General features: G+C 36.1%; 1 protein-coding gene across 2 annotated transcripts in view; it reads right to left on the bottom strand.

The window, feature by feature from the left end:
• Nucleotides 1-27,196, bottom strand: part of SLC14A2 (solute carrier family 14 member 2) — a 487,566-nt gene that overhangs the window by 434,694 nt on the left and 25,676 nt on the right. The window contains exon 2 of one of the 2 annotated variants that reach the window (XM_072732277.1): nt 13,157-13,307. The exons of the other annotated variant lie outside the window; for it this stretch is intronic. The gene's annotated coding sequence lies outside the window, so the exon portion shown is untranslated. The remainder of the gene's footprint in view (nt 1-13,156; nt 13,308-27,196) is intronic. 2 annotated transcript variants of the gene reach the window in all.

The following is a 27,196-nucleotide window of genomic DNA, read 5'->3' as shown; positions in this document are numbered from 1 at the left end:
AGAACAAGTACCAAATATTTTATAAGTGCGGATAAATAAAGAAAACAATGTCTAGTCATGCTGGATTCAGTGCAGCATTTCCTTTTATTCAATAATCTCCTTACTAAAAGGAACCAGGACTCCTTGGAGAAATAGCTCATTCGAAGACTGGGGCAGGAAATATATAAGATAAGCTTAGAGAATTTTGCAGCACCAAAAATTAAGAAAGAGTTTAAATAGACATAGACACACACAATAGAGATGGAAAGAACATCAAAGGTACACAAAGAAGCAAAAGCATCCCAATGGCCAAAGCTAGAACAATTTGGACCACAAAATAAAGTAGTAAATAAATATTCATGAGTCTGTAGGGGAGGAAAAACTTCCTTTTACTCTCTTAGGGTTCTGCAGCTGGGTCTAAGAATTAAACTAATATAGTTCATTAACAGGAAGAAGGATACAAATTTTACATAATATTTTTATATGTATACAGGAATCTTCAGAAGGAAAAAAAAGACCCAAAGAATCTGTTAGGCCCAAAAGCTTATATAGTTTTTAGAACAATAAGTTGTGGGGATATGACATCACATAGGCATTTAAAATAGGGGCAGTAAATTTTTGGACAGTGACTAGGAAATCAATGGGAGAAATTAACGGAAGATAAGGATTATTTGAGTAGGTCTGTTTATACATTTTGAAGATGATTCAGGCTCCAGTGAAAATAATTTTCCTTTTGATCTGATATCAACGGGGCATCTTTTCATGGGGAACTTTAGGACTTTAAGACCTGGTTTTGGGTAGAAAGGGGAAAATTAGAGACCCTTCTGTATCTGCTGTTTCTCAATGCTGTTAGCTAAACAAAACAAAACAAAACAGAACAAAACCAAAAAACAAACCCCAATATGCTAAAGTGATATATTTTGAAGTGACACATGTCCTGAACTCCTTCAAGTATATACTGACATAAGTAAATGATTAAATAAATGAGGGAGAATAGACAAATATCTCATGCAGAACAGTTCCAAATAGCTTCTGTGGGTAACCAGCTCTCAATGTTGAATATAACTCCCCACTCTCTTCCAATCAGGCTACTAATAGTGACTTACTTCCAAAGAGATTACATACAATATGGACAAGGGGGAAAGAGTTAACTTTCTAGTTGGTAAGCCTACAAACATTACCTCAAACACAGAAGTGATGTCATCTTGATAGCCTGTACCCTTGATATGAAGTGATAAGAATGGTGTTATTAGTTCTCTGGTGTTCCCCCCAGAAAGCCATAACCCCACTCTAGTCATGAGAAAAAACATTGGACAAATCCCAGTTGAGGGACTTTCTGTAAAATACTTGCCCATTAGCCCTCAAAACTGTCCAAAAGTGGAAGTGTAACCTTTTGTCACAGGCAAGAGGAGGCTAAGGAGACACGATAACTAAATGTCATATTGAATTCTGCATGGTATCCCAGAAGAAAAAAAGATAAAAAACAAGGAAATCTGAAAAATAGTATAATAATATATCAATACTGGTTCACTAATTGTGATAAATGTACCATATTAATATGCTAAAATAGGGGAAAAAAGAATGTAGGGTATATGGAAATTCTAACTTTGCAATTTTTTTATAAATCTAGAACGATTCTAAGATAAAAAGGTTGTTTCCTAAAAAATAACAACTTATTTACTATACTTCATGCAAAACCTAAGTGTATATATACACTGCCGTTGAACAAATGTTTGTTGAATGTATGAAAATATAATTTTTCTGTATTCTGTATTCTTGACTCTCATAAATCACCTTCCAAGAGGTCTTTTAATACCAAAATGACTTTGAGGGCAGAAGTGGTATATGGAAAAAGTAAATTCTACAGAAGTAAAATTAGAAGTAATTTCTTAGCAATAAAAGTAAATATGGGGTGCCTGGGTGGTTCAGCCAGTTAAGCATTTGCCTTTGGTTCAGTAATGATCCCAGGTCTGGAATCAAGCCCTGAGTCTGGCTCCTTGCTCAGTGGGAGTCTGCTTCTCCTTCTCCCTCTGACTCTCCCCCTGCTTGTGCACTTTCTCTTTCATATAAATAAAAAATCTTTAAAAAAAAAAAGAAAATATGACATAACTTATAATCTCCAACACAATGATAACACCAAAATGATAACACCAATAAGAGGGTAAACTTTTTATGTTCAAAATACTTTCACATTTGCAATGTCAATTCCTGCAATAATGAATTGAAAAAGGCAAGGTAGGCATTATTTTCTCCATCATAAACATCAAAAATCTTGGGGCAAAGGGAAAATGTACAATGTGTTTAAGGTAGAGAAGTGCTTCCTGAATCTACATTTTGGCAATAATTAGGTTGTGGACTTGGGTAAGCCATCTCACTCTTTTGGGGTTCAGTTTCCTGTCTGAAAAATGAAGGGTACTTTCATAATAGAGGAAAGTTCATGTATAATATAAACCCCCTCCAATCCAAACACACAGAATATATAATAAATTTATTTATTTAAAAATAAATATAGAAATGCACCAAATACTATGAAAAATATCAAGCACCAGAAAGGAAATTATAGGTACAGGCAGAGGCTAAAGCTCCATGGTCACAAAGGGGATGAGACTAGTTGCATATGGATGGTTCAGATGGGACCCTCAGATGGGAATGTGCACTTTCCAAACTGGGCTCAGACTATGTGTCATAGAGACTGGAACATCTCTTGTCTGCTCAGATGGGCTCTAGAAACATCGTCCTTTCCTGGAGCCTACTGCCAAAGTCAAGATTCTCCCATGAGCCTGGTTTCCAGGCTATTGTAGGCAAAGGCACTGAAAGTATTCCTGAGCTGTAAAATAAGGCTTCTTGTACTCAGACACCAAAAAGGCATGGGCTAAGGAAACATAAAATGACCTTCCAGGAAAGGGGCACAGGAAGGAATTCCCCAAGAGATGAGTGAAACCAAAGAAATGGGAGAATTCTTACTCAAGGTAATAGAAATAATTGAAACATCTAAAAAGATGTTTAAAAATCAGTATCTTTGAAATCTTTAAAGACATAAGCGAGGAGAATGGGAGACTTGATAGTGTGTTAAATATTAGATTAACACAACTAAAGAAATTGCAAAGTGAAAGCTGAAATTGAGAAAATTTCCCAGGATGAAAACAGAAAGACAAAATGGTAGGGGAAAAAAAAAATGAAAGAAACTGACATCGAGGCTGAGAAGTACCAATACACCCAAGTGAGAAGAAAAAAAAAAAATACAAAGAATGAGAAAGAGAGTCAAAAAGAGTTAGGTAATGGCTGATACTTTTTAAAATTAGAAAGACAAGCATCTTTGGATTAGGGAAACCCACTGTATGCCCAGCAAGAGAAATAAAAATACATCCACACATAGACACTGCAATGGAGGGAAGACCATAAAACCCACCAAAGGACACAAATTACCTAAAAAGAATGACGACCTGGTTGACAGCTCATTTTTTCACTAATAAAAGAATTTGTTCAAAGTGCTGTGGGAAAATAATTGTGAATGTAGAATGTTATGCTTTCATGAATAAATGTAAAATGAAGGTATCTTCAAATTTTTAAGGACTAATAAGTTTATTACTATCAGATTCTCACTGCAAAAACGATTAAAGAATATAATTCATTGAAAAGAAAAATTCGGAAGTGAGGAGTGGGATTTGAGAAAGTTGGTGAACAAAGAAATTGTATATAGTGATAAAAATACATAAATACTGTAAACAATAAAGAATATAGATAGGCTTTGTGTTTAAAACATGTTAGAATTAAAATTCTAAACAGCAGTAGCATGAAAACTGGGAGTGAGGAGATCTGAGGAGTATGAGGTATACTAAGGTTCTTTCTAGTACACTTTGTTAGAAAATTAGTAATGGAATATGTATATTGAAAATTTGAGGGCAACCGATAAAAGAAATAATATGCATAACTCACAAACCACTATGAGGGAGCAAAGAACAAAAGATAGAAAACTGTATCAACCCAAAAAGACTGGTAGTGAAGTGGGAAAAAGAAAAAGTAACATAAAGAGAAAATACAAAATAAGATGGTAGAACAAACCCAAATGTATATAAGGAAGCAATTTTCAGAATAATACTTTATACATAGCATTGATATCTATTATGTAAAAATTTTAAATCCCTAATAATTATGATGTATATACACATAAATGTAATCAACTCTGGAATGCTTTAAGGAAACTGAAAGAGTCAAACTTATAACAGTGGTTGCATATAGGGTGAGGGGCCCAAGAAGACTTTATCTACACATATTAATTATTTGTATATTAAAAAAGAGGGATCCCTGGGTGACGCAGTGGTTGAGCGTCTGCCTTTGGCTCAGGGCAGATCCCACTTTGGGGATCGAGTCCCACATCGGGCTCCCTGCATGGAGCCTGCTTCTCCCTCTGCCTGTGTTTCTGCCTCTCTGTGTCTCTCATGAATAAATAAATAAAATTTTTTTAAAAAAAGAAAAACATAAAATGTTCAGGCTTATTAATTGGAGGTGATGGAAATCCAAGTATTATTAGATTTTTTCTTTGTATGCCTTATTTTTTTATTTTTAAAAAAAGATGTTTAGGCTGTTATTCCTTCTATATCTAATAATATGTGTATTAACCACATCTTATTATCTTATTAACCACATCTGAATTAACCAAAAGCAGCTAGGTAGCTTTAGGAAGAATGAGAACTAGTACCAAGGTCTCCTAATTCCAACGCCATATTTTCTCAAAGCTTTAACACCAATATTCTAGGTGTTCTGGTTATAAGCAATGTTAGCTGCTCCCTGGGGTCCTAAGAGATGACTTTTTGAAAGTTCATACAAACTCTGAGCTTTCATCACTTTTTCTTCTACTCTCAATGCCTAGATTGGCACCAATTTACCCTGGAGAGCTTCTTATGAGCCTTAATTGAGGACCACAAAAGATAGTAAGATCTCTAAGTGAGTAGTCTGAATAATTTCCCCAAGCAGATCACTCTGTGGAATTTCATTTTCAACATGAATGGTCACACTTCAGGCAATGAATGAGATGCACTGTTCAGGGGGAAATGACGCACTCAATTCTGTAGTGCTGCTCAACGGTCCCAGTGCAACTTAGCAGTGCGTCAGCATTTTCATTATAAACCCATCAGGGGCATGTAAATGCCTGGAGGCTACCTCTGAAACCAATGTGCTGAGTCACTGCTGAGAAGGTTTGGCCCAATAGGACCCACAGATTGTCACAAACATAAACATCAACCTCTTCCAGGATGCCTCTCCTGATTATATTGGTCCTCACCCTGACCTCTTTATAACCCTAATTTTCCATCCTTCATGATTCGTACACCTCAGAGAAAGCTTCCCCATTTGCTCATTCCTTCCTGTTGCCTTTAAACTCCTTTTGTACATAATGTAACATGTAGCTTAGCACTTATTTACATGTTGTCTTGGCCTGAATTATTCCAGGGATATTTGTTCTGTTTGCCAAGTAAATGGAAGAGCCCTCTGAAAGCAGTCCCTTGTTTCAGGGACTGAAACACAGTTTGAGAACAGTAAGACAACTACGAGGTACTGAAGAATTAGCTATGTGTTGCTTGATGCTTCATGGCAAGTCATACGGCTCCAAGTCCTCCTTTGCTGAGAGAAGACACCAGTTCCACTCCTCTGAATCAGGCCTCCTTCAAAGTCATGGAGTTGGTGGAGTGAGACAGGGCACAGACCACCCTCAAATTGTCTATATTCATGTTCCTCTATTATTCTACAAAGGTAGCAGTCTGTTTAAGAAATATTGCTCAGTATTACTTTAAGGTTGGCAAATTCAAAGCAGATTTTGACTTAAAGGGAACACCTAAAGGGTGATCAACAATAGCCTTATCTTACTGCCACTTCAGAGAATCACAGTGTCATAGAGGGAAAGTCCCTTAGCTCAGGAGCTTCAAAATTCTTCAACTGCAATATGCAATAAGAGCTCCATTTTACATTGCAGCAGAGCACATACATATAATTGAATGAGAGAGGAACAGAATGAAAAATTTTAAAAGTTGCAGGAAATTCTAACTACTATATGTGGTTTAGTTGCTATTATAGGTCTTGTCTTATCCTACTCTATGATACTCTATTCCATTTTATTTATTTTTTTAATAAATTTATTTTTTATTGGTGTTCAATTTGTCAACATATGGAATAACACCCAGTGCTCATCCCGTCAAGTGCCCACCCCAGTGCCCGCCACCCAGTCACCCCCACCCCCCGCCCACCTCCCCTTCCACCACCCCTAATTCGTTTCCCAGAGTTAGGAGTCTCTCATGTTCTGTCTCCCTTTCTGATATTTCCTACTTATTTTTTCTCCTTTCCCCTTTATTCCCTTTCACTATTTTTTATATTCCCCAAATGAATGAGACCATATAATGTTTGTCCTTCTCCGATTGACTTATTTCACTCAGCATAATACCCTCCAGTTCCATCCACGTCGAAGCAAATGGTGGGTATTTGTCGTTTCTAATGGCTGAGTAATATTCCATTGTATATAAACCACACCTTCTTTATCCATTCATCTTTCGATGGACACCGAGGCTCCTTCCACAGTTTGGCTATTGTGGACATTGCTGCTATCAACATTCTATTTTAATTTATTTTTTAAAATGTTGCATATGACTGAGTATACTGAATTTATGACTTTAATATAGAAAATACTTTCCTGCATCCCAGATAAGAACTTCTTATTCTCTTATCAGTCAGAACTGCTTCAATCATTTTAATGACCTTCTGATCAGCAGGAGTTCTTTGGAATATCTGATAAGATCTCTTTCTTTGTAACTTCTGTACCCAGATGTTTTGGGAGCTTTTCTTGCCGTCTTGAATTGTGTATAAGGCCAAAGTCCCTATTCAATGTGAAATGTTGCAACTAGACACTTCCCTTCAGGGTTTTCTGAGAGATCACAGGTGGCTTCCCCCTCAATAAGCTAAAATCTCCTCCTCCCATCCCCAGTGTCAATGCAAAGACTGAAATTGCAAATTAAAACAAAACCCACTTAAAATACCTTAAAAAACATAATATGGAGAGGAATATTTGACAAAAACATGCAATATTTACACACTGGAAACTACAAATTACTGAGAGAAATTAAAGAAGGCCTAAATAATTTTGGTTTTTGAGGAGAAGATAATATTCCCAAGATGTCAATTTTCTCGAATGCAATTCCAACCAAAATCTGAGTAGTAGGATTTTTTTTTGTAGAAACTGATAAACTGATTTTAAAATTCATATGGAAATAAAGAGAACCCAGAAGAATAAAAACAACTTTGAAAAAGAGCAAATTGGATTATGAGAACTACCTGATTTCAAGACTTACTATAAATCTTCACTAATTAAAACAGTGTAGTATTGGCATAAAGATAGACAAATATACCAATGAATAGAACAGAGACTTCAGAAGTAAATCACCACATGTATGGACAACTTATTTTCTACAAAAGTGCAAAATTCAGTGTAGAAAGACAATCTTTCCTAGAGAGGGTCCTAGAACAACAGAATATGCACATGCCTAAAAGTGAACTTGGAATATGTAAATATTAATTCAAACTAGATCATAGACTAAATATAAATCCAAAAGAATAAAATTTTTAGAAGAAAACTGGAGAAAATTTTTGCATTCTTGGGGTAAGCAATGATTTTTCAGATATGACACTAAAAGCATAATCTATAAAAAAGAAATTGATAAAATTGGACTGCCTCAAATTAAAAATGCTGAGCCTGGGTGTCTCAGTGGTTGAGCATCTGCCTTTGGCTCAGGGCGTGATCCCAGGTACAGAGATCAAGTCCTACACTGGGGTCCTTGTGAGGAGTCTGCTTCTTCCTCTGTTTATGACTCTGCCTCTCTCTCAGTGTCTCTCATGAATAAATAAATAAAATCCTTAAAAAAATAAATAAATATGCTGCTTTTCAAAAGACAAGTCACAGACAGGGAGAAAATATTGACAAATTGTGTGTGTGTGTGTGTGTGTGTGTGTGTGTATCCTATAAAGGACTTGTACCCAGAATACATAAAGAATTCTCAAAATCGAACTCCAATAAAAAATACATATAAAAAAAGAATATGTAAAATAATTATAATTGTTATTTTAATCATGTCTGAATCTTCCAGTAGTTTTCTCTTAATTAAAAAAATGTGGTTATTCTGGAAAAACACTTTTTTCCATCCATTAAATAAAAATAAGACTATAAAAAAAAGAACTGGGTGGCCCGGGTGGTTCAGCAGTTTAGTGCCACCTTTGGCCTATGGCCTGATCCTGGAGACCTGGGATCGAATTCCATGTCGGGCTCCCCGCATGGAGCCTGCTTCTCCCTCTGCCTGTGTCTCTGCCTCTCTCTCTCTCTCTCTCTGTGTGTGTGTGTGTGTGTGTCTCTCATGAATAAATAAAATCTTTTTAAAAATAAATAAATAAAAAGAACTCTCAAAATGTAATAAGAAAACAAGCAGCACAATAGAAATATGAACAAAAGATTTCAACAGACACCTGATCAAAGAAGATAAAACAAATTTTTAAATAAGCACATGCAAAGATACTCATTAAGGAAAGAAAAATAAAAAACACATTTGAGATACCACACTATATACCAATAGAAAGGCTAAAATTTAAAAGGCTGACTGTACCTAGTGTCGACAAAGATGTGGAGGAAGTGGAAGTTGTGTACATTCCTATGGGGATGTAAACTGATACAAGCATTTTTGAAAAGAGTTTAGTGTTTTTCAGAAAGTTAAACACCTACTATATGAACCAGCCATTCCAATCGTTAAGTATTTTACCCAAGGGAAATAAAAACATATGTTAACACAAAGATTTGTACATGGATGCTCATAGCAGATTTATTTGTAATAGTCAAGAACTGGAAACAGCCCATATGTTTATCAACAGGAAAACAGATAAATTGTGGTACAGGCATATCTAAGAAATATTGCAGGTCTGGTTCTAGACCACTGCAATAAAATGAATATTGCAATAAAGTGAGTCAAATGAATTTTTTGTTTCCTAAATACATATAAAAATTATATTTACACTATACTATAGTCTATTAGCTACAATAGCATTATGTCTAAAAAATGCACATTCCTTAATTTCAAAATACTTTGTTAAAAAATGCAAACCATCATCTGAGCTTTCAGCAATTTATAATCTTTTTGCTGGTATAAGGTTTTGCCTCCATGCTGATAGCTGCCTACTGATCACAGTGGTGGTGGCTGAAGCCTGGGGAAGCTATAGCAATTTCTTAAAATAAGGCAATGAAGTTTACTTCATCTATTGACTCTTCTTTTCATGAACAATTTTTCTATAGAATGTGATGCTGTTTAATAGCATTTTACTCACAATAGAACTTCTTTCAAAACTGGGGTTAATCTCCTTGAATCCTGTCACTGCTTTATCAATTAAGTTTATGTAATATTCTAAACCCCTTGTTGACTTTTCAACAAAGAATCTTCACCATGAACAGAATATATCTATAAGAAACTACTTAGCTCATCTATAAGAAGTAACTCCACATCCATTAATTTAGCATGAAATTTCAGCAATCCAATCATATCTTCAGGCTTCTCTTCTATTTCTAGTCCTTTTGCTGTTTCCAGCACAACAGCAGTTACTTCCTCCACTGAAGTCTTGAACCCTTCAAAGTCATCCATGAAAGCTAGAATCAGGTTCTTCCAAACTCCTGTTATATTGTTATTTTAGCCTCTTCCCCATGAATCATAAATAGTCTCAACAGTATCCAGAATGGTGAATCCTTTCCAGAAGGTTTTCGATTTACTTTGCCCAGATCCATCAGAGGAATCAGTGTCAATGGTAGCTACAGCCTTATAGAATTCATCTCTTAAATAATTAAAATTGAAAATCAAAATTACTCCTTGATCCATTCAGAATGGATGTTGTTACCAAGCATAAAAGCCTTAATTTCGCTGTACATCACCAAATCTCTTGGGTGGCAGGGTTCATTGCCAATGAGCAGTAAATTTTGAAAATGATCATTTTTTTTCCTGAGCTGTAGGTCTCAACAGTGGGCTTAAAATATTCAGTAAACCAAACCATTTTGTAAACAGAGGCGCTGTCATCCAGATTGTGTTCCATTTATAGAGCACAGGTGGAATAAATTTAGCATAATGCTTTAAAGGCTTAGGACTTTTGGAATGGTAAATGAACATCAGCTTCAATTTAAAGTCACCATTTAGCTGTATTAGCCTATCACAAGAGAGTCAGCCTGTCCTTTGAAGCTTTGAGGCCAAGCACTGACTTCTCCCCTCTAGTTATGAAAGTCCTTGGTGGCATCTTCTTCCAATATAAGATCATACTGAAAATCTGTTAGGTATAGGCACCTTCATTAATTATCTCAGCTAGACCTTCTGGATAACTTGCAGTACATTTCCACTGGCTGCTACATCTTGTACTTTGATGTTATGGAGATGGCTTCTTTCCTTAAACCTCATGAACCAACTTCTGCTGGCTTCAAAGTTCTCTTCTGCAGCTTCCTCACCTCCCTCAGCCTTCACAACAGAACTGAAAAGAGTTAAGAGTCTTGCTCTAGATTAGGCTTCGGCTTAAGGCAATGTTGTGGCTGGTCTGATCTTCTATCCAGACCGCTAACCTTTCTCTGTATCAGCAATAAAACTTTATCAATTTCTTGTAATTTGTGTGTTCACTGGAGTAGCACTTTTAATTTCCTTTAAGAACTTGTCCTTTCATTCACAACTTGGCTAACTGTTTGGGGCAAGAGACCTAACTTTCAGCCTATCTCAGCTTTTGACATGCCTTTCTCACTAAGCTTAATTACTTCTAGCTTTTGATTTAAAGTGAGAGACATGAGATTCTTCCTTTCACTTGAACACTTAAAACCCATTGTAAAGTTATTAATTGGTATAATTTTAATGTTGTTATGTCTCAGGGAATAGGGAGGCCCAAGGAGAGGGGGACAAGCAGGGGAATGGCCAGTTGGTGAAGCAGACAGAACACACACAGCATGTCAATTAAGTTTGCCAACTTATATAGGCAGTTTGTGGCACCTCCCAAATAATTATGATAGTAATTTCAAAGATCACTGATCACAGGTCATCATAAAAAATATGATAATAAAGAAAAAGTTTGAAATATTGTGAAAATTACCAAAATGTGACAGAGGCATGGAGTGAACAAATTCTGGAAAAATGGCACCCATAGACTTGTTCAACCCAGGCTTGCCACAAACCTTTAATTTGTAAAAAAAAAAAAAAAAAAACACAGTATCTATAAAGTGCAATAAACCGAAGCACAATAACACAGGCATGCCTTATTTACATACAATGGAATACTACACAGTCATAAAAAGGAATGAACTTCTGATACACACTACTATATGGGTGAATCTCAAACATGTTGAGAGAAAGGAGCTACACAAAAAAGTATGTATATTGTATAATTCTACTTATAAAAAATAGTAAGAAATGAAAATTAATGTGTAATGACAGAAAGCAGATCACTGATTGCCTGAGGACAGGGTGAGAGAAGTGATGATCAGAGACAGATTGTAAGGAAGCACCAGAAAACTTTTGGGGGTAATGGCTATGTTCACTATATTGACTGTGGTAATAATTTAATTGATATATACATATGCCAAAATGCATCAAATATGTAATAGTTAAATATGGACAGTTCAATAAAACTGAAAGAATATTTTAATTGTATGCTTGATGCCACATCTTCAAGTACACTAAAAAAAAGAGAGAGGGAGAAAAGAAAAACAAAACAAAACAAAAAACTGTACTAGTGTAAATTTCACTAACAGAAAGTAAAAAAAATTCTAGAATTAGGACAAGATGTTCACTGCTACCCCATAGGGAGAGGGGGTTCAATGAAGCACAGTTGAAAGCTGAGACTGAAAAAATACAAATCCATATCATATGGATTCCCCAATGAGTTCAGACTTCTCAATAAAGGCAAGTTTTATTTATATGCACAGATCATAATTCCCCCTTTGGGGTTATTCCTTCTTTGTGACAGTTCATCAAATGCACCAAGGCAGCTGCCCTAACTCCTTTTCTTGTCCAGAATAAACATCCCCACTTTCCCCAGAGGCAAGATATGGCCTCTAGATCCATTTATAGGTTTTTCGCCTTGTTTCTATCTGGTTTCTCTCATCCACTACCTAAATTACCCAGTGGGTGGGTAGATTCTATCTATATGCATAAAGTTCCCATGTCTCATGCCACTGATGTGGACAAATTCCCAGTTTTGAGGTTGAAAAGGAAGGTCAGGTATATTTGGACAAAGCTGTAGAGTTGCACCCTACAGGGCCTACCTAATGGAGACAAAGGAGGGCCCTAACCAAGGTCCCCAAGCAATAGCCAGACCTGGGCATGAGGATGAAGATATGTCATTTAATTAAGCATTAAAATATATACAATTTTTTGGGGAATATGACTTAGAAATTGTTTCACTACCCATGGTATTCTAAAACAACTGTGTAAATACATAATTTTATAAACTGTATAATTGCCTCCTTTGGCATTCTTTTTCTACTGGCATCCTGGAAAAAGCTGATAAGTTAAGAAATACCTTATATCACATCATATCTCTCTGGTTAATCTACCTATGATTCCTTAACCCTTATGCTTCCATTTTTTTCATTCCTCTTACAAGATACATCTTTACCTCATCCAAAGTATGAATGAGACCATGGATCAGGCATGAGGGGTGGGGTAGAGGGGAAGTGAGATGAATATGACTCCCAATAGGACACAGACCCTGACTTCACAGAGCATAGTCTACTGGAGGAGGGGACTAGAATCAGACATGAATCTGGCTTAGAACGTGCCTTGGAGAGAGAGAGAAGCCAAGGAAAGGGAGGCTCAGTGGAGATGGAGGTGACTGTCAACTGGGAGAACAGAGGGTTACCCTCCTGTCTCCCCACTAAACTCTAAGTCCCATGGTACAAGAATGGTTCTCTCTCTCTCTCTCTCTCTCTCTCACCCATGATAGTGAAAGCCAAAATACCCTACCTGGAGCAAAGGAAACATGATGCCTTTCCCTTCTCAAAAAGGCTACATTAAGTGCAGAGAATGCACCTGTTTCGTATTCCTGCCCCTGCAGTTCTTAGGTTTGAGGCCCAGAACACATTATTTACCACTTCTCAGTATTTGTTTTTTCATCTGTAAAACCTGAATAATAGCAATACCTTTGTTTTTAATGGATGAATATCTTCAAGTAATATCTTGAAGTTTGTGGGAAGTGCACCTGAACTTGTGTAGATGCTTTATACAAGCCAGGCTGGCAAGATGGACTTCCTTTGTGTTATGAAATTGGCAAGATGTCTGGTTTTCACTAAGCTGGAGGCAATGGAAAGAGAGAGGTAGATTTTGATTAGTTTTATGACACTGCTATAGCCCATCTTTATCTCACATTAAGAGTTAGACCTGTTGACCAACTTGGTTATTGATTCCATGACAGAAATTCCAAAGGGAGTAACCTGAAATGATGATTCTCAATCCCAACTGCTTGCACTAATAATCTGTGACAGTTGTTAAAAATGGAGATCAGACTCACCCAGAGGTTCTGTTTCATTCAGCCTAGTTTAGGGGCAGGGAAACTCTATTTTAAATACCTACTCAAGTTGTCAAAAACAGCATTTGGAAACCTGAAGCACCTTCAGGCCTGTCAGTTTCAACACTAAATGTCAACATTCATTTATTTGTCTGTCCCCCAAAAAGGGATTTGCAAACTTTTGTAATTTGATTTCCTCCTTTCCCAAGCAAGATCTAAAGGAAGAGTTTGCAGAGAAAATTACTGTATAAACAAGGAAAATGTTTAGCCTGCTGAAGATTAAAGGTCAACAAATGATTCCCAAGCAATTATAAAAGCCACTTTGTATGCAAATAATGCTGCTAAATGGGAAATGTGCTAATTACAAATTTTTCTTATCTCACCTGCAAAGCTCTTCCTGATGTTCCAATTCATATTATAAACCTGTACCCTGCTCAAGGCCTAAGCATCAGCTATATCTTAGGGAAAACCTGAGACTGTCATCTCAGTCTCTGTCACCAGAAGGTGACATTCCCCAGGAAACTACTGAGAGGTTGGGTGAACCAACAGATGACACTGCCTGCCTACTGTGACACACACCCCTGGCTCTCCCTTTGTTGTTGGGTTTGTGATTTAGCTCTACACTTACTTCCCTAAGCAAAAGTTCCTTAGCTTCTCACACCTAGATTAAGACATAACCTGGATCAGGGGCCAGGATTAATTAGCAATAATCATCATCGAGCAGGTGCCCAGTGATTCTGTAAATTCTCATCTGTGGACACTGGGAGTTGGAAAATAGCGATCTGGGCAAGATAGAAGATTACTTCTGGTTGCCCACTGAGTTTGACCTCTCTCTTATAACTCCTTCAAATTATATTCTTGGTCTACCAACATTGACTCCCCATCTTATATCATCTCCAACTCAACAGTCTATGTCTGGTTTATAAGGACTTCTAGGTGGTAGCTATATTCAAATACTTAATTTTCTAATACCTTCTAATTTATACTCTCCAAACAGGAAAGACTGATGTTCCTAGAATAAATATGCATCCTGTGAACTCTGGCTTAAGTCTCCTCTTGTTCATGGAGACTGCTCTGAAGGTCACTTGGCATAAGCAGACTGCCTATGGCACAAACCTGTCTTTGGTGAGTTGGGAAATAGCCTCTATTAGCACTGACAGGGCACTTCCTAGTGTTCCACAGATGCCCTCCAGTCTCATGTAATGTCAAAGAAATGGAATCTACTTTGCCTTTCAGACTTTTTAAGATATTTTACTGACTTTATAATACCCATTGGCATAAGAGAATTCAAGCTTGACTCAATAGGATATATTTTCACAACGATAAATATTTTTTACAGTATTCTCTAATGATAAAACCCTCCTATCACTAAAATAACTAATTTACTTATTTACTTATTTATTTTTACCAGAAGTAGAGACTAGGGAAAGGAGGTAGTTATCAAAGACATGGATGGAATGACCTGGGAACCCTACATTTGTCCTGAGTCACAGATGTTTTTCTTCAGGGGCATCAGGAAGAGACCTTGCTTTCTTCTTTGGCAACCACCCATTTTTTTTTAAGATTCTATTTATTTATTCATGAGAGACACAGAGAGAGAAAGGCAGAGACATGGGCAGAGGGAGAAGCAGGCTCCCTGCAGGGGATTCTCCAATGCAGAACTTGATTCCAGGACCCAGGATCACGCCCTGAGACAAAGGCAGATGCTCAACAGCTGAGCCACCCAGGGACCACCCAGGCAACAGCTGAGCCACCCAGGCAATCACTCATTAATGCTAGAAATAATCCTAGTTGATCCAGGGAATCTTCCAACACCATGGTGTCAAGACTATCTCCTTCCCAGCTTTCAGTGAACACTACTGTTTTTTCCCAAGGAGAGTATCCTAGGGAATGTAAATTTCAGTTCACAATTTGAGATCCTCCAAACAAAAATCATTATTGTTCCACAGCTTAATTCTAACTGCAAGTCCATTCTATTGCGGTTGGTGGCAGACATTTAACCTTATTCAGTTTGTCAATCCTTCTACTTCTTTCTTCAGACTATATTTACATTTTGATGACATACATAGTCCCAACCATTGGGAAGGCCCCATTTAAGCTCTGAGGTTGTCTATCTACTCAGTTGACCATAAAACATTCTAAATCTTCTCTGATCTTCCATTACTGGTCTGTATAAGTCATGGCTTAGGCTTTTTTTGTTTCTGCTACAGTTACCAAAGTAGACTAAAACATTTTAAGTTAAAAGAAAACACAGAATGCTCCCGGGTGGTGAGAACTTTATGAGCAATCATGCCTTCAAAAGGAGGATTCTTTGGCACAGCAGATGGGAGTGCTATGGTAGGTGACAATGATTTCTGAAAACACTCCAAAGGATCTCACAAGTGACTATAGAAGATTGTCCCAGAAGAGAAAGTAACTGAGAAGCCTTTCATATCAAGGAATCTCAAGGCTTAAGAAGACAAGTCCTGAGGTTATGCACAGTTTCAGCTACAGAGGATAGACAGAGCCATGAGATCATTTTCAGAGCTTTACCATGGGAACCTGGTAGAATTCCTGAGCGGAAAATTTGCAAAAATGTAAATGCTTCCCCTAACATTGTGGCCTCCAGAAGTTTCTTACTCTCACACTAGTTCACATTCAGCCTTGAAGAATTCATCAGAATTACCATGTAAGTATGCCTAGCATTTTCACTCTAGTGGCTTCTGCTCTAGTCAAGGCGATCTCAGCTGTAATACTTGGGGTGTGCCTGTCTCTCCAGATTTGGGGGTGGCAATTTACCCTGCAACTCCAGTTCTCTGATGGGTCCAAGAAAAAGCCTTGATATTCACTTTATCCACCTTTTCTTGTAAGTAAGGAAGAGAGTGATGACTACCAAGTTCTTTACAAGTGGGAGCTGAAACTAGAAGTCTCTACAAGTGTTCCCCATATTTTCTTCTGTAAACTTTATAGAGTTAGGTTTTACACTTAAGTCTATGATCCATTTTTAATTAATTTTTATGGTTGGTGCAAAGTATTAATTGAAATTGTTTCCTCCTTTGCATATGAGTATCTAATTGCTCTAATACCATATATTGAGAAAAAACATCCTTTCCCCATTTAGTTGCCGTGCACCTTTGTCCAAAATGAGTTGTCCATATATAAGTGCATCTCTATTTGGTTCTACTTGCCTTATATTATATTAAAATCAGTATCATATAATCTTGATTACTGTGAATTTCTAAGTAATAAGTATTTGTCTGCGAACTTTGTTCTTTTCAAAGGGATTTTAGAACCATCTTGCCAATTCCTACAGAAAAAAAAAAAAAAAGACTTCTGGTATTTTGATTGGGATTGTGTTGATTTTAGAAGCCAATATGGAGAGAACTGATATCTTAACAACACTGAATTTTCTGACATAGGAGCAATGTATATTGTTCCATTTATTTAGATCTTTATTTTCTTACAGCAATGATTTGTAGTATTCTGTGTATTGGTCTTGCAATTTTTGGACCAGATTTTTTTTTTTAATTTTTTAAAAAAGATTTTATTTATTTATTCATGAGAGACAGAGAGAGAGACAGAGACAGAGAGAGAGGCAGAGACACAGGCAGAGAGAGAAGGAGGCTCCATGTAGGGAGCCTGACGTAGGACTCGATCCCCGGTCTCCAAGATCACGCCCTGGGCTGAAGGCGGCGGCGCTAAACCACTGAGCTACCCCGGCTGCCCTGGGTAAGATTTATGTCTAAGTGTTGCATATATTTTGATGAAGCAAATGCAATTTTTGCAAAACAATACAATTTCTTATCAGTTAAGCCATTTAACAATTGGATATGCTATTAATTTCAGCTGAAAGTATACAACCTATGCCTCGTTTAATATTTCAATCATTATTTGTGATTTCTTCCATTACTTTTATACTTAAAAAGTAGCTTCCTGTTGTGATATTAAATATATATGTACCTTTTTTCCCCTCTTGGCTTCAAAGTTTTAAATTATACTACTTTACTTACATGGATTGTTTGTGTGTATCGTGTGAGGAAAGGATTCAACACTATCTCTATTTCAAATAATTTACTACTGTGTCAGCACAAGTCACTCTTTGATTTTTTAAAATTCATCCCTTGATTTGTGATGACATATTTATAGAATCTGCTCACTTACAAACTTTCACAAATAAGAATCACGGTATGTTCCAGAGCAAAATTATGTCACCCACATCCGCACCAAGAGGCAGCATTTGTGGTCATCTGTGATCTATTTAGTTTATTTACTTAATGCATTTGTTTTTTGCATTGCTAACTTTGAGTTATTTTACTAATATCATTAAGTCTATCATATTACAGATATGCAATAGCAGTGTGAATATGATGAGGAGAGAAACACAGTAGAGATAATTTTTTAAAGCAGAGTTTTAAAAACAAATCACAAACATTTGAAGCTTCTCAGAAAATGGTAAAAACTGCACATGAGTTCCACAGTTAGAAATGACTCTGATGGACAAATACAAATCATGCAACATAGGAAAGTGCTGGGCTCCTCTGCAATAAATCATAACTCACACTAGCAAAGAAAACTGATAGACAATATTTTAGGTGTGGACTAAAAAAATATCATCAACATCAAAAGCCATTTGTTAAATGTTCTGAAAGGACAGGAGTTTTAGAACATAAAATCTCTGTGGAAGAGTATGCTGCTGATCTGTGGTTCAAGGCTTATTCATATCCGTACGTGAAAATGAACAGCAAGGTATTCTGTGATATTATTTTAACTACTGGGGGTCTTCAGGGCTTTCAGGGATATTCAAGGAGAGCTACCTACCTTAGAAGTCTGTACCAGCTTCCAAAAAATTGGTAGTTTCCAAAAGGATGAGCTAATACATAAGGATCAGCAAGAACCTGAAGGATATCCCTGGATTTAAAGCATTGAAAGACCATCTCTCAATCTAATTTGGTAGGAAAGTATTGGAAGAAGCCATCATAAACACTACCCTCATAATCACTGTAAGCTTATGAACACATGAACCTGTGAACTATATTTCTAAATATAAGTGTTCATAATCCTAATCTATAGTAAGCTCTGTTTTGGGCCATTTATACATTCCAGCCACCAGTCTGTCAAGTCGCATACCAAGACTCTACTGTTATAATTATTTTCTCACAACTTTTATTAAAAAAAATCGGCAATTTATATCTTTTATTCTTCCAGATAAATTCTAGAATCACTTCAGATTTAATTAATTTATGGGTTACAACAGAAAAGAATTGTCATATTTATATTTAGTTTTCCTGTATACAAACATAACAAATTTCTCATGTATTAAGTCATGTTTATACCTAGTCTTTTTTTTTTTTTTTTACTTTCTTCAAGTGACTATAGCACATTTTATATTTGGCTACCTTACGCATTTGGGTTTTTTTGTTGTTGTTGCTTTATATATTTTTGTATTTTTTTGTATTCTTAGAGAAATAATTTACTTTTAAAAATAGTATCTTCTATCTGCTTTTTCTTGGAATATAGGAATTTCCTGATTTCTATGTATCTTTTCTATATTATCAAATACTTTTGTTGGCTTTGGTAGTTTTTATGTTAATTTCTTCTGAAATATTATCCATCTTTTTCTATGCTTTGGTACAAGAGGATTACCTGTCTTTCCAAAGTTTGAAATAATACATTTTTCAAATTAGCTAGAGTCCTTAAGGACATTTTTCCCCCAATTTTTTTTCTTCTCTTTAAATCAACATGGAAAACTGCATTTTTTAAAGACAACACTCATTTCTTTGAGAATTTCACATTTACTTCCATAAGGTGTTATATAGCAGTTTGTTGCCTTAAAAGTAATGTGTATCTATTTTTTTCAGCTTTTTATTGTAGTAAAATACACATAACACAAAATCTAGTACCTGCATCATTTTAAGTCTACAATTTGGTGGTATTAAATATCATATTCATAAAGTTGTGCAACTATTACTATCATCTATTTCCATAATTCTTTTCATCTTGTAACACTGAAACTTTATACCCATTAAACATTTTATCTTCATTTCTCCCTCCCTACCCTATGGAAACCACCACTCTACTTTCAGTTTCTGATTTTGACTACTTTAAGTACTCCTTATAAGTGGAATCATAGTATTTGTCTTTTTGTGAATGACTTCACTCAGCAAAAAGTCCTTAAGATTCATCCATGTTCCCTCCTTTTTAAAGCTGAAAAACTTTGCACTGAATGGACATACATTTTACTTGTCCATTTATCTGTCAATAGACAGTTGGGTTGCTTCCATGTTTTAGCTATTGTGAATAACGCTGGTATGAACGTGGGTGTACAAATATCTTTTTGGGACTCTGCTTTCTTTTATGTACCCCAAACTGGAATTGCTAAATCATATGGTAATACTATTTTTAATTTTTTGAGGAACTGTTATAGTGTTTTCTATAGTGGCTTATCACTTTGCATTCTTACCAACAGTGCACAAGAGTTTCAATTTCTACACATCCTCACAAACACTATTTTCTGTTTTTGTTTTTGCTTTTGTTTAATGGTGGCCACATTAATGAGTGTGAGGTGGTATTTCATTGTAGTTTTGATTTGTATTTCCCTAATGATTTGTGATGTCAAGCATCTTCTCATGTGCTTATTGATCATTTGCATATCTTCTTTGGGAGAAAAGCCTATTCAAGTTCTTTGCCCATTTTTGAATTGGGTTGCTTGGGGATTTTTGTTGAATTTTAGGAGTTGTCCTCATATTCTGGATACTAATCACTTACAAGGTATATGATTTGCAAATATTTTCTCCTTTCTATGCATTGTCTTTGTACTCTGTTGTTGTCTTTTAATGCACAAAATTTTAAAATTTTCATGAAGCCCAATTTATCTATTTTTTTTCTTGGGTATATCCATTTTTCTATTACCCTTTTAGTTTTTTGTTATCTTTTTAAAATTCTGTTTTTGGGGGATCATTTATTTTATTGAGACTTTTCCCCCCCATGTACCAGATATTATTTTTAAAATCCTGCTTATCTAGTTTTCCTATTTCATAATGTACTGATTTTTTTTACATTCATAAGATGCAAATTCATAATAAAGTTTATTTATATTTGAGTGAACTGTTAACCAAAGAATTGATACCTTTAAAATAACATTGAAATTGAAGTACAATACATAGATTAAGCATTAGTGGACCAATTATAATCCTATCTTATTTGCTTCGTGATCTTAAGTATATCTTATAGAGTTCAATTTTTCAAATTGTTGAAGTGAAAATAGTATCTTTAGACCAAAAGAATAGGACAGTTTTCTGGACCCTGGAAGTATGAATCTGTAACATCTTATTAATCTTGTTTTATTATTTTTTTAAAAAATTTTATTGGAGTTCAATTTGCCAACATATAGCATAACACCCAATGCTCATCCTGCCAAGTGCCCCCCTCAGTATCCATCACCCAGTCTCACTCCAACCCCCACCCACTTCCCCTTCCACTACCCCTTGTTCATTTCCCAGAGTACTGATTTATTTTGTATCTATTTTCATACTCCCTTTATTTTTTAGATTAGTGTGTTAAAATTTTATTAAGCTAGATGCTTACTACAATACTTTCATTCCTTATTACTTAATTACAAAAACAACACATAATGGTATGAGTTTGCTCAATAATTCTGTTTTGTCCACAAATAATAAATTTTGATAAATACTGCTCGTTTTAGGTACTTTCTAATAAGTTTATAATTATAGTTTTCATTTCCTTTCAAATCCAAGAAATTTTTATGGAAATTGCCTGTGTTAAAAAATAAACTCTTGTTTAATACATATTTATGCAACCTCATTAATTATTATATTTAAATCTCTTAATTAGTCTACTTCATACATTAAAGAGTGTCACAGATGTAGTAAAGTATCCTGTTTTTGTCTTTTTATTATTTCTTTTTATTTCTTATGGGTTTTAAAACTATTTTGATATTATTGATTGGTATATAAATCTCTGCTTCAGATGACATATTTTATCAAATAAAAATGACCCTTTGTCTTATTCTGTGTATTTTTAAATTTTACTTTATCTGAAATTGTCATTTATTCTTTTCTAATGTTTGAATTTGCTTGATACAAGCTTTTGTTATTGTTGTTTTAGTTTTAACTTTCTTGAGAGCTGTTTTGCTTATAAAAGAGCATATATTTGAAATTTTACAAATGGAGGATCTTTTAAAAAAGGAGGGTTAAGATAATCTACATTCACTCTATGTCTTGTTTGGCCCTCCTTCAGAGTAATGAAAAGACCATGCAATAATCCTTTGAGTTTTTTACCTCCCTCTGAGAAGCCACATTGCCTACTCCACCCATACCTTCTCCCTGGGGCTTTGTACCTCTGCTCAGCAGAGGTAATAGGGCCAGGAACAGAACTAGATGTAGGACTAAAAGCAGGAATAAGTAATAGGACTTATTTGGATCAGGCATCTAATTCAAAGAGATCCTATGAAATGGTCAGACTTAAAAGCTCACTAGGGCATCCTATATATTGATGACTGGGCAGCCCAAACACTCCTTCACCTTATAGAAGTTGGAAAGCAAGACAAAGAGAGTCAGCAGTCAAGAAAGAGGTACAAACTCCTGAAACACAGAGAGCATGTGGAAAAGTCCTGTGGAGGAGGAGATGACAGAGCAGTCAGTCAGCAGTATCTGGAGATGCTGAGAGTACAGCAGATGCACTGCAGAGGGAAACTGGTATGGAGAGCAAGCACAACCAGGCTGATGGTTGAATGGCATTCCAGGTCTCAATCACGTGTGCTGGGCTGGTGTCCTGAGCTCCCTCTACTTCCCTGGGCCCTCTTCTCACCCTGGGGAACCCAAAAGTATCTAAATTTGTAATCAAAAGGGCCCAAATAACACATTTCCTCCTATTTTCTATTCATATATTTCTGTGCTCTTTCCTCTACTTTTCTATATTTTGCTATGAGGAATATAGGTTATGCTCCAGAGATTGAGATGATTATATCATGTATATCAGATTCTGTTAGTATCTTCCAGTTTTTCAAAAATATAATTTTACTAAGTTTTAGTTGATATTTCTGTAACTATTAAAATCAGGAATGAAATGGTGTCTCTCAAGTCTTATCTATACAAGGGAAGGGACTTAGCATGGTTTCATTGCCCTGACTTGATACTTCTTCCTTTAAAATAATAAACTAGGACTTTTATACAGCTTGTTAATAAATCACTACTCTTTTTATAATACATAGATCATCTTTCAAATTCTTTGAAATTTAAATTACTTCTTAAACAACCACACTTATGAGCATTATTTAGTTTTAATTTGATGTTTAAGTGAATAATTTCAATGCTTGTTTCTCAGTCTTTTATACTTCAGTGTCCACATTCCTTATCATAACTAGCAAATGACTACACTGTGATTCCTAAGTACTAAGAATTTTAAGCACATAATAATGACTCATTTAACCCTCATAGAAGCCCTAAGAGATGAGTGCTAATATTATCCTCATTTTGTGGATGAACAAACAGGCACAGAGTCAATAACTTGCACACGGTCACATGGCAACACAGTCAGGATTCGAAACCAGGCAGTGACGTGCCATGTTTTCAGTCGACATTGCCTCTTTTGTAAGCTCTTAATTTTAATTAATCTGTCCATAGGTTCATGTATTTTTTTTCAAAAACAGTAGTTGAGTTATATATTTTCTGAGTCCCCATATACCTGAGAATTATTCTTTATTCCTTTAATTTATGAAATACAAATTCATTTGTTTATATTAAAATGGATCTTATTCTTTAAAACAAAACAATTTTTATTAACAGGTAGAAAAAACATTCACTGAAAATAACTTTCAGGGAGAACCCTGTGTTGCTTTTGCTTTTTGCTGTTCTTTTTTCATTTTCAAGAAAGAACACTGATAAACTACTAGAGCCAGGAAGTGAGATTCCAAGAGCATGCTTCTGTGGCAAAGGAAACTGGTTAGTGTGAATGCAGCAAAGATAGAGAGAAAGAAGATTGAGAGTACAAGGCGGGAAGAAAGGAAGTTAGAGACAGCAAGATGGTCTATGGCTCTACATCATATGCTGCAAAGGCTCTTTAGGATCTCTCCCAAGTCTCTAAGCAAATTCATGTAAATAGGTGAGTCAGGGCTATGTTATGACATGTGGCTCTGTGAAAGCTAATGACAGGCCTGGGTCTGGCTTGCCAGACAGTGCCTGGAAAAGCACAAGAAGTAAGCAAGAAGCTGAAGAGAAGGTAAGCTCTTTGGGAATTTTCAGAAATCACCTGGGAAGGCTTCAACCTGTCCTAGACAAGGGAATGGGAGACTGAAAACAGTTTACTTAGATCTGTTAGGGGCAGGGATGCGCCAGCTGACATCTGCAGTAACCATCTATTGTATAAAGTTCTCTGGATATAAACTTGTGGCAAAATTCTAATTATGAACTGTCATGGGAAAGAGATTAGTTCCTTCTTTTTATGATATTAGACATTTTCTACAGCTCAAAAGAATATATATATTCTAATTAATCACAAAGAGTAGAGTTACAGGTACCAGACTCAAATAGCCAGGGTGTGCATCAGCTCTCTCACTACTGAGTTGTGGAGCTTTGTGCAAACTCCATCCTTCAGGGCTCAGGCTTTCTCACGGTAGAACAGAGATAAATGCTGCACCTATCTGTACTGTTTTGTGCGGCAGATATGATGTGCAGTTGATGTAAAGATGCCTTAGCATATACCTGGCACAAAGTAAAGGGCTTGATAAAAATTAGCTGTTACTGTAGTTACATATTTGACTATCAATTCTGTTCCAATTATTCTAACTCCTTTCTCAGGAATGTCTATAATTCTGTTGTTTATTCAAAGGCATTTATACTTATCTTTTATTTAAATAATTTATTTTGCTTTTGCTTCATATTCTGGTAAAACATCTCCGGTTTGCCCTCTAAATCACTGGTTTAATTTTCTACTATGGTCTTCTTGTTCTTTAATGCCAAGAACATACACTTTAATACTGCTGCTGTTTTTGGTTTTCTCATGATTGTTTTTTTATCTTACCCATCTCTTTCATCTCATTCACCAATGTTTTCATCTTATTACTCTCCCTCCTAATAAGACTTTCAATTACTTCTTTTATGGAGACTAGATCCTATTGCTTCCTAATAAGAATGCAAAATTATTTTCAGATTTTCTGCTTTCCATAGTAAATGATTTTTCATAGCAGTTCACTTTTATTATATTTTGATATGAAAGTTTGCTATTATTTTAAGTGTTTTGTCTTTTATGGACTCAATAATAAATGAATTGTTTCTTCTTCCTGGAAGAGAAGTGGAATCAGATCCTTTGTTGCCCACTGGCAGGCTATGTTCTTTTCCTGGGGCTCCTCTCTCTGCCCTCTATGTTGTGGATCAAATCTCTGGTTTACTCAGTACTCAGCTGCAAACGCTCAGTGTCTTCATCTTCTTCATCTTGAGCTTTGATAGTTTAAACAGATGAAATACATGAAAAAACCGAGGGCATCTTGAGAGCAGAGCCCTCCTACCTTTAGCTCAATCCTTTACTTTGAGTCATCCTCTTTCACTCATTCATGCATTCATTCATTTAGATGGGCATTTAATAACTATGAATTATGTGTCTATACTGAGCACTGGGGATAAAAAATACTTGATATCATCTCTCAAGAAGCACACATACATAATATCAACAAGATATAATTGTGAATTTATGAATACTTTGAGGAGAAAGAGCAATGTGGTGAATACATTATTTCAGAGCAGAAACAAATTCAGTGTGGGTAGCTATCAAGGAAGACTTCTCTGTGGAATGACATTTAAGCTGATAACTGAAGGCTGAACTGAAGTCATTCAATGGTATGAGAGAAAGAGCATTCCAGATCAGGGAAAGAGTATATGTAAATACACTGATGTTGGACTGAATGCAAGGGGGGTATGGAATGCAAAGTAGCCAGAGGCCAGCTGAGGTAGTCTGCATATCTTATTATGGACATTGATCTCTATTGTATAAGCAATGGAATACCACTAACCAAGTTTTAAGCAGTGTAGTGATATGCTAGAATTAGTTTTTAGAAAATCTCCCTGCTTGGAGAGTAAAAAATGAATTAGAGGACTAATTATCATGGACACAGTAAGACCAGCTAGAGGCTATTTTAAAGGCTTGAGTAAGGAGGTGGGGCAAGATGGTGGAAGAGTAGGGTCCCCAAGTCACCTGTCCCCACCAAATTACCTAGATAACCTTAAAGGCTTGAATAAGAGAGAATGGCAGCTTCTACAAGATTAGTTGCACAGGGATGGAGGTAGGTATATTGGAGAGGCATATGAAAAGCAAAAGTAACAGAACCTACTGAAAGAATGGGGTAGAAGAGAGAAGTCAAGAATGCCTTTTAGGTGCTAACTTGTGCAATTTGGCTAGATGATAAATTTTCATTGAAATAATATTTTTAAATAGGTTTGGAAAGAAAAAGCATGAGATGATTGTTGATAATATTCAAGTTTGAGAAACTGTAGAGACATCTAAGCAACAATGTTAGGAAGATAGCTAAAGCGCTGATCTGGAGCCCAAAATAAAGGTTTAGGCTTACTTTTTAAGCTTTGTAAGTCTCTGGTGAATAGACAATAACTAATGCTATAGATGCCCATAAGATTCCCAAGGAAGAGGAACTGACGTGTGTGTATAAAGAAGTGGGTTAGGACTGGGTTTTGTGAAACTAACTCCCTATTTACTAGCTGGGGAAAGAGAATGAAACAGCAAATCAGACCACAATGTACACATGTAGGAAGAAAATCAGGAGAGTGATTATAAAAGGATCTAAAGGAAGGCAGGGTTTCCAGAAGGACTAGTGGTCAGCAATGTCAAATAAGAAATTTGTCACCTTAGCTTTCTTATCTTTCTAGCTAGGAGTATAAAACTGTTATCCTGCGGGCTTCCATCTCTGAGTACATATGGAAATGGAAGTACTAGCTGGGAGGGGGAAAAAGTGAAAGGAAAAATCCAGGCTGGAAAAGCAGTACCTAGTGTGTGGAAGTTCTCTGTATGGTGCAAATACTGTATTTATGAGCAAGGAAAGGTGGGAAGGAGGGGAGGGTCCTGCAGGGACAGAGAATAAGGGGTTGGGGACTGGGAGGTAGTGGTAATGAGGCAAAGAGATTGCATCGGTTCTGGAGTTAGACTGAGTTCAAATCCTAGCTCTGCTTCTTCACCAGCTAAGGAACCTTGAACAAGTTTCCTGTGCTCTTCTCTACCTGCAAAATGGGAATAAAAATATGACTTCCTACCTGTTGTGGTTGTGAGCATTAAATGAATTAATATTTGCACAGTACTCCTGATAGTGCCTAGCACACTGCCCACACTCAGTGGGCAGCAGCTGTGATTTTTACTTCAAGTGGACAAGCTTGTTCTCTTTCTGGGGGCTACAGAGATGGAGAACCAGCTGTGCACACCAGTCTGACAGTCTCCCTAGCAGTCCGCTCACTGCTGCCACTTCCCCAGGTTGCTAAAATATATTATCTATTCTGTTTCTTCACATGAATTTTATATGGAAGTAATAGAAAGTTATTTAGTCAGAGAGACTTTTATGCTACAGTTTTTAAATTTTATTTATTTGAACACATACTTGAAGTCAAGAAATCAGCCCCTCTTAACAGAATTACTTGTCACATAGACTGACAATTAACGGCTCAGCAAACTGATAAGACCCTTA

The sequence above is a fragment of the Vulpes vulpes genome, chromosome 13 (assembly GCF_048418805.1).
Source record: "Vulpes vulpes isolate BD-2025 chromosome 13, VulVul3, whole genome shotgun sequence".
In the NCBI taxonomy this organism is placed as follows: Eukaryota; Metazoa; Chordata; class Mammalia; order Carnivora; family Canidae; genus Vulpes; species Vulpes vulpes.
Note: the sequence above shows the minus strand (reverse complement) of the source record. Positions and strands in the feature narration are given on the sequence as shown.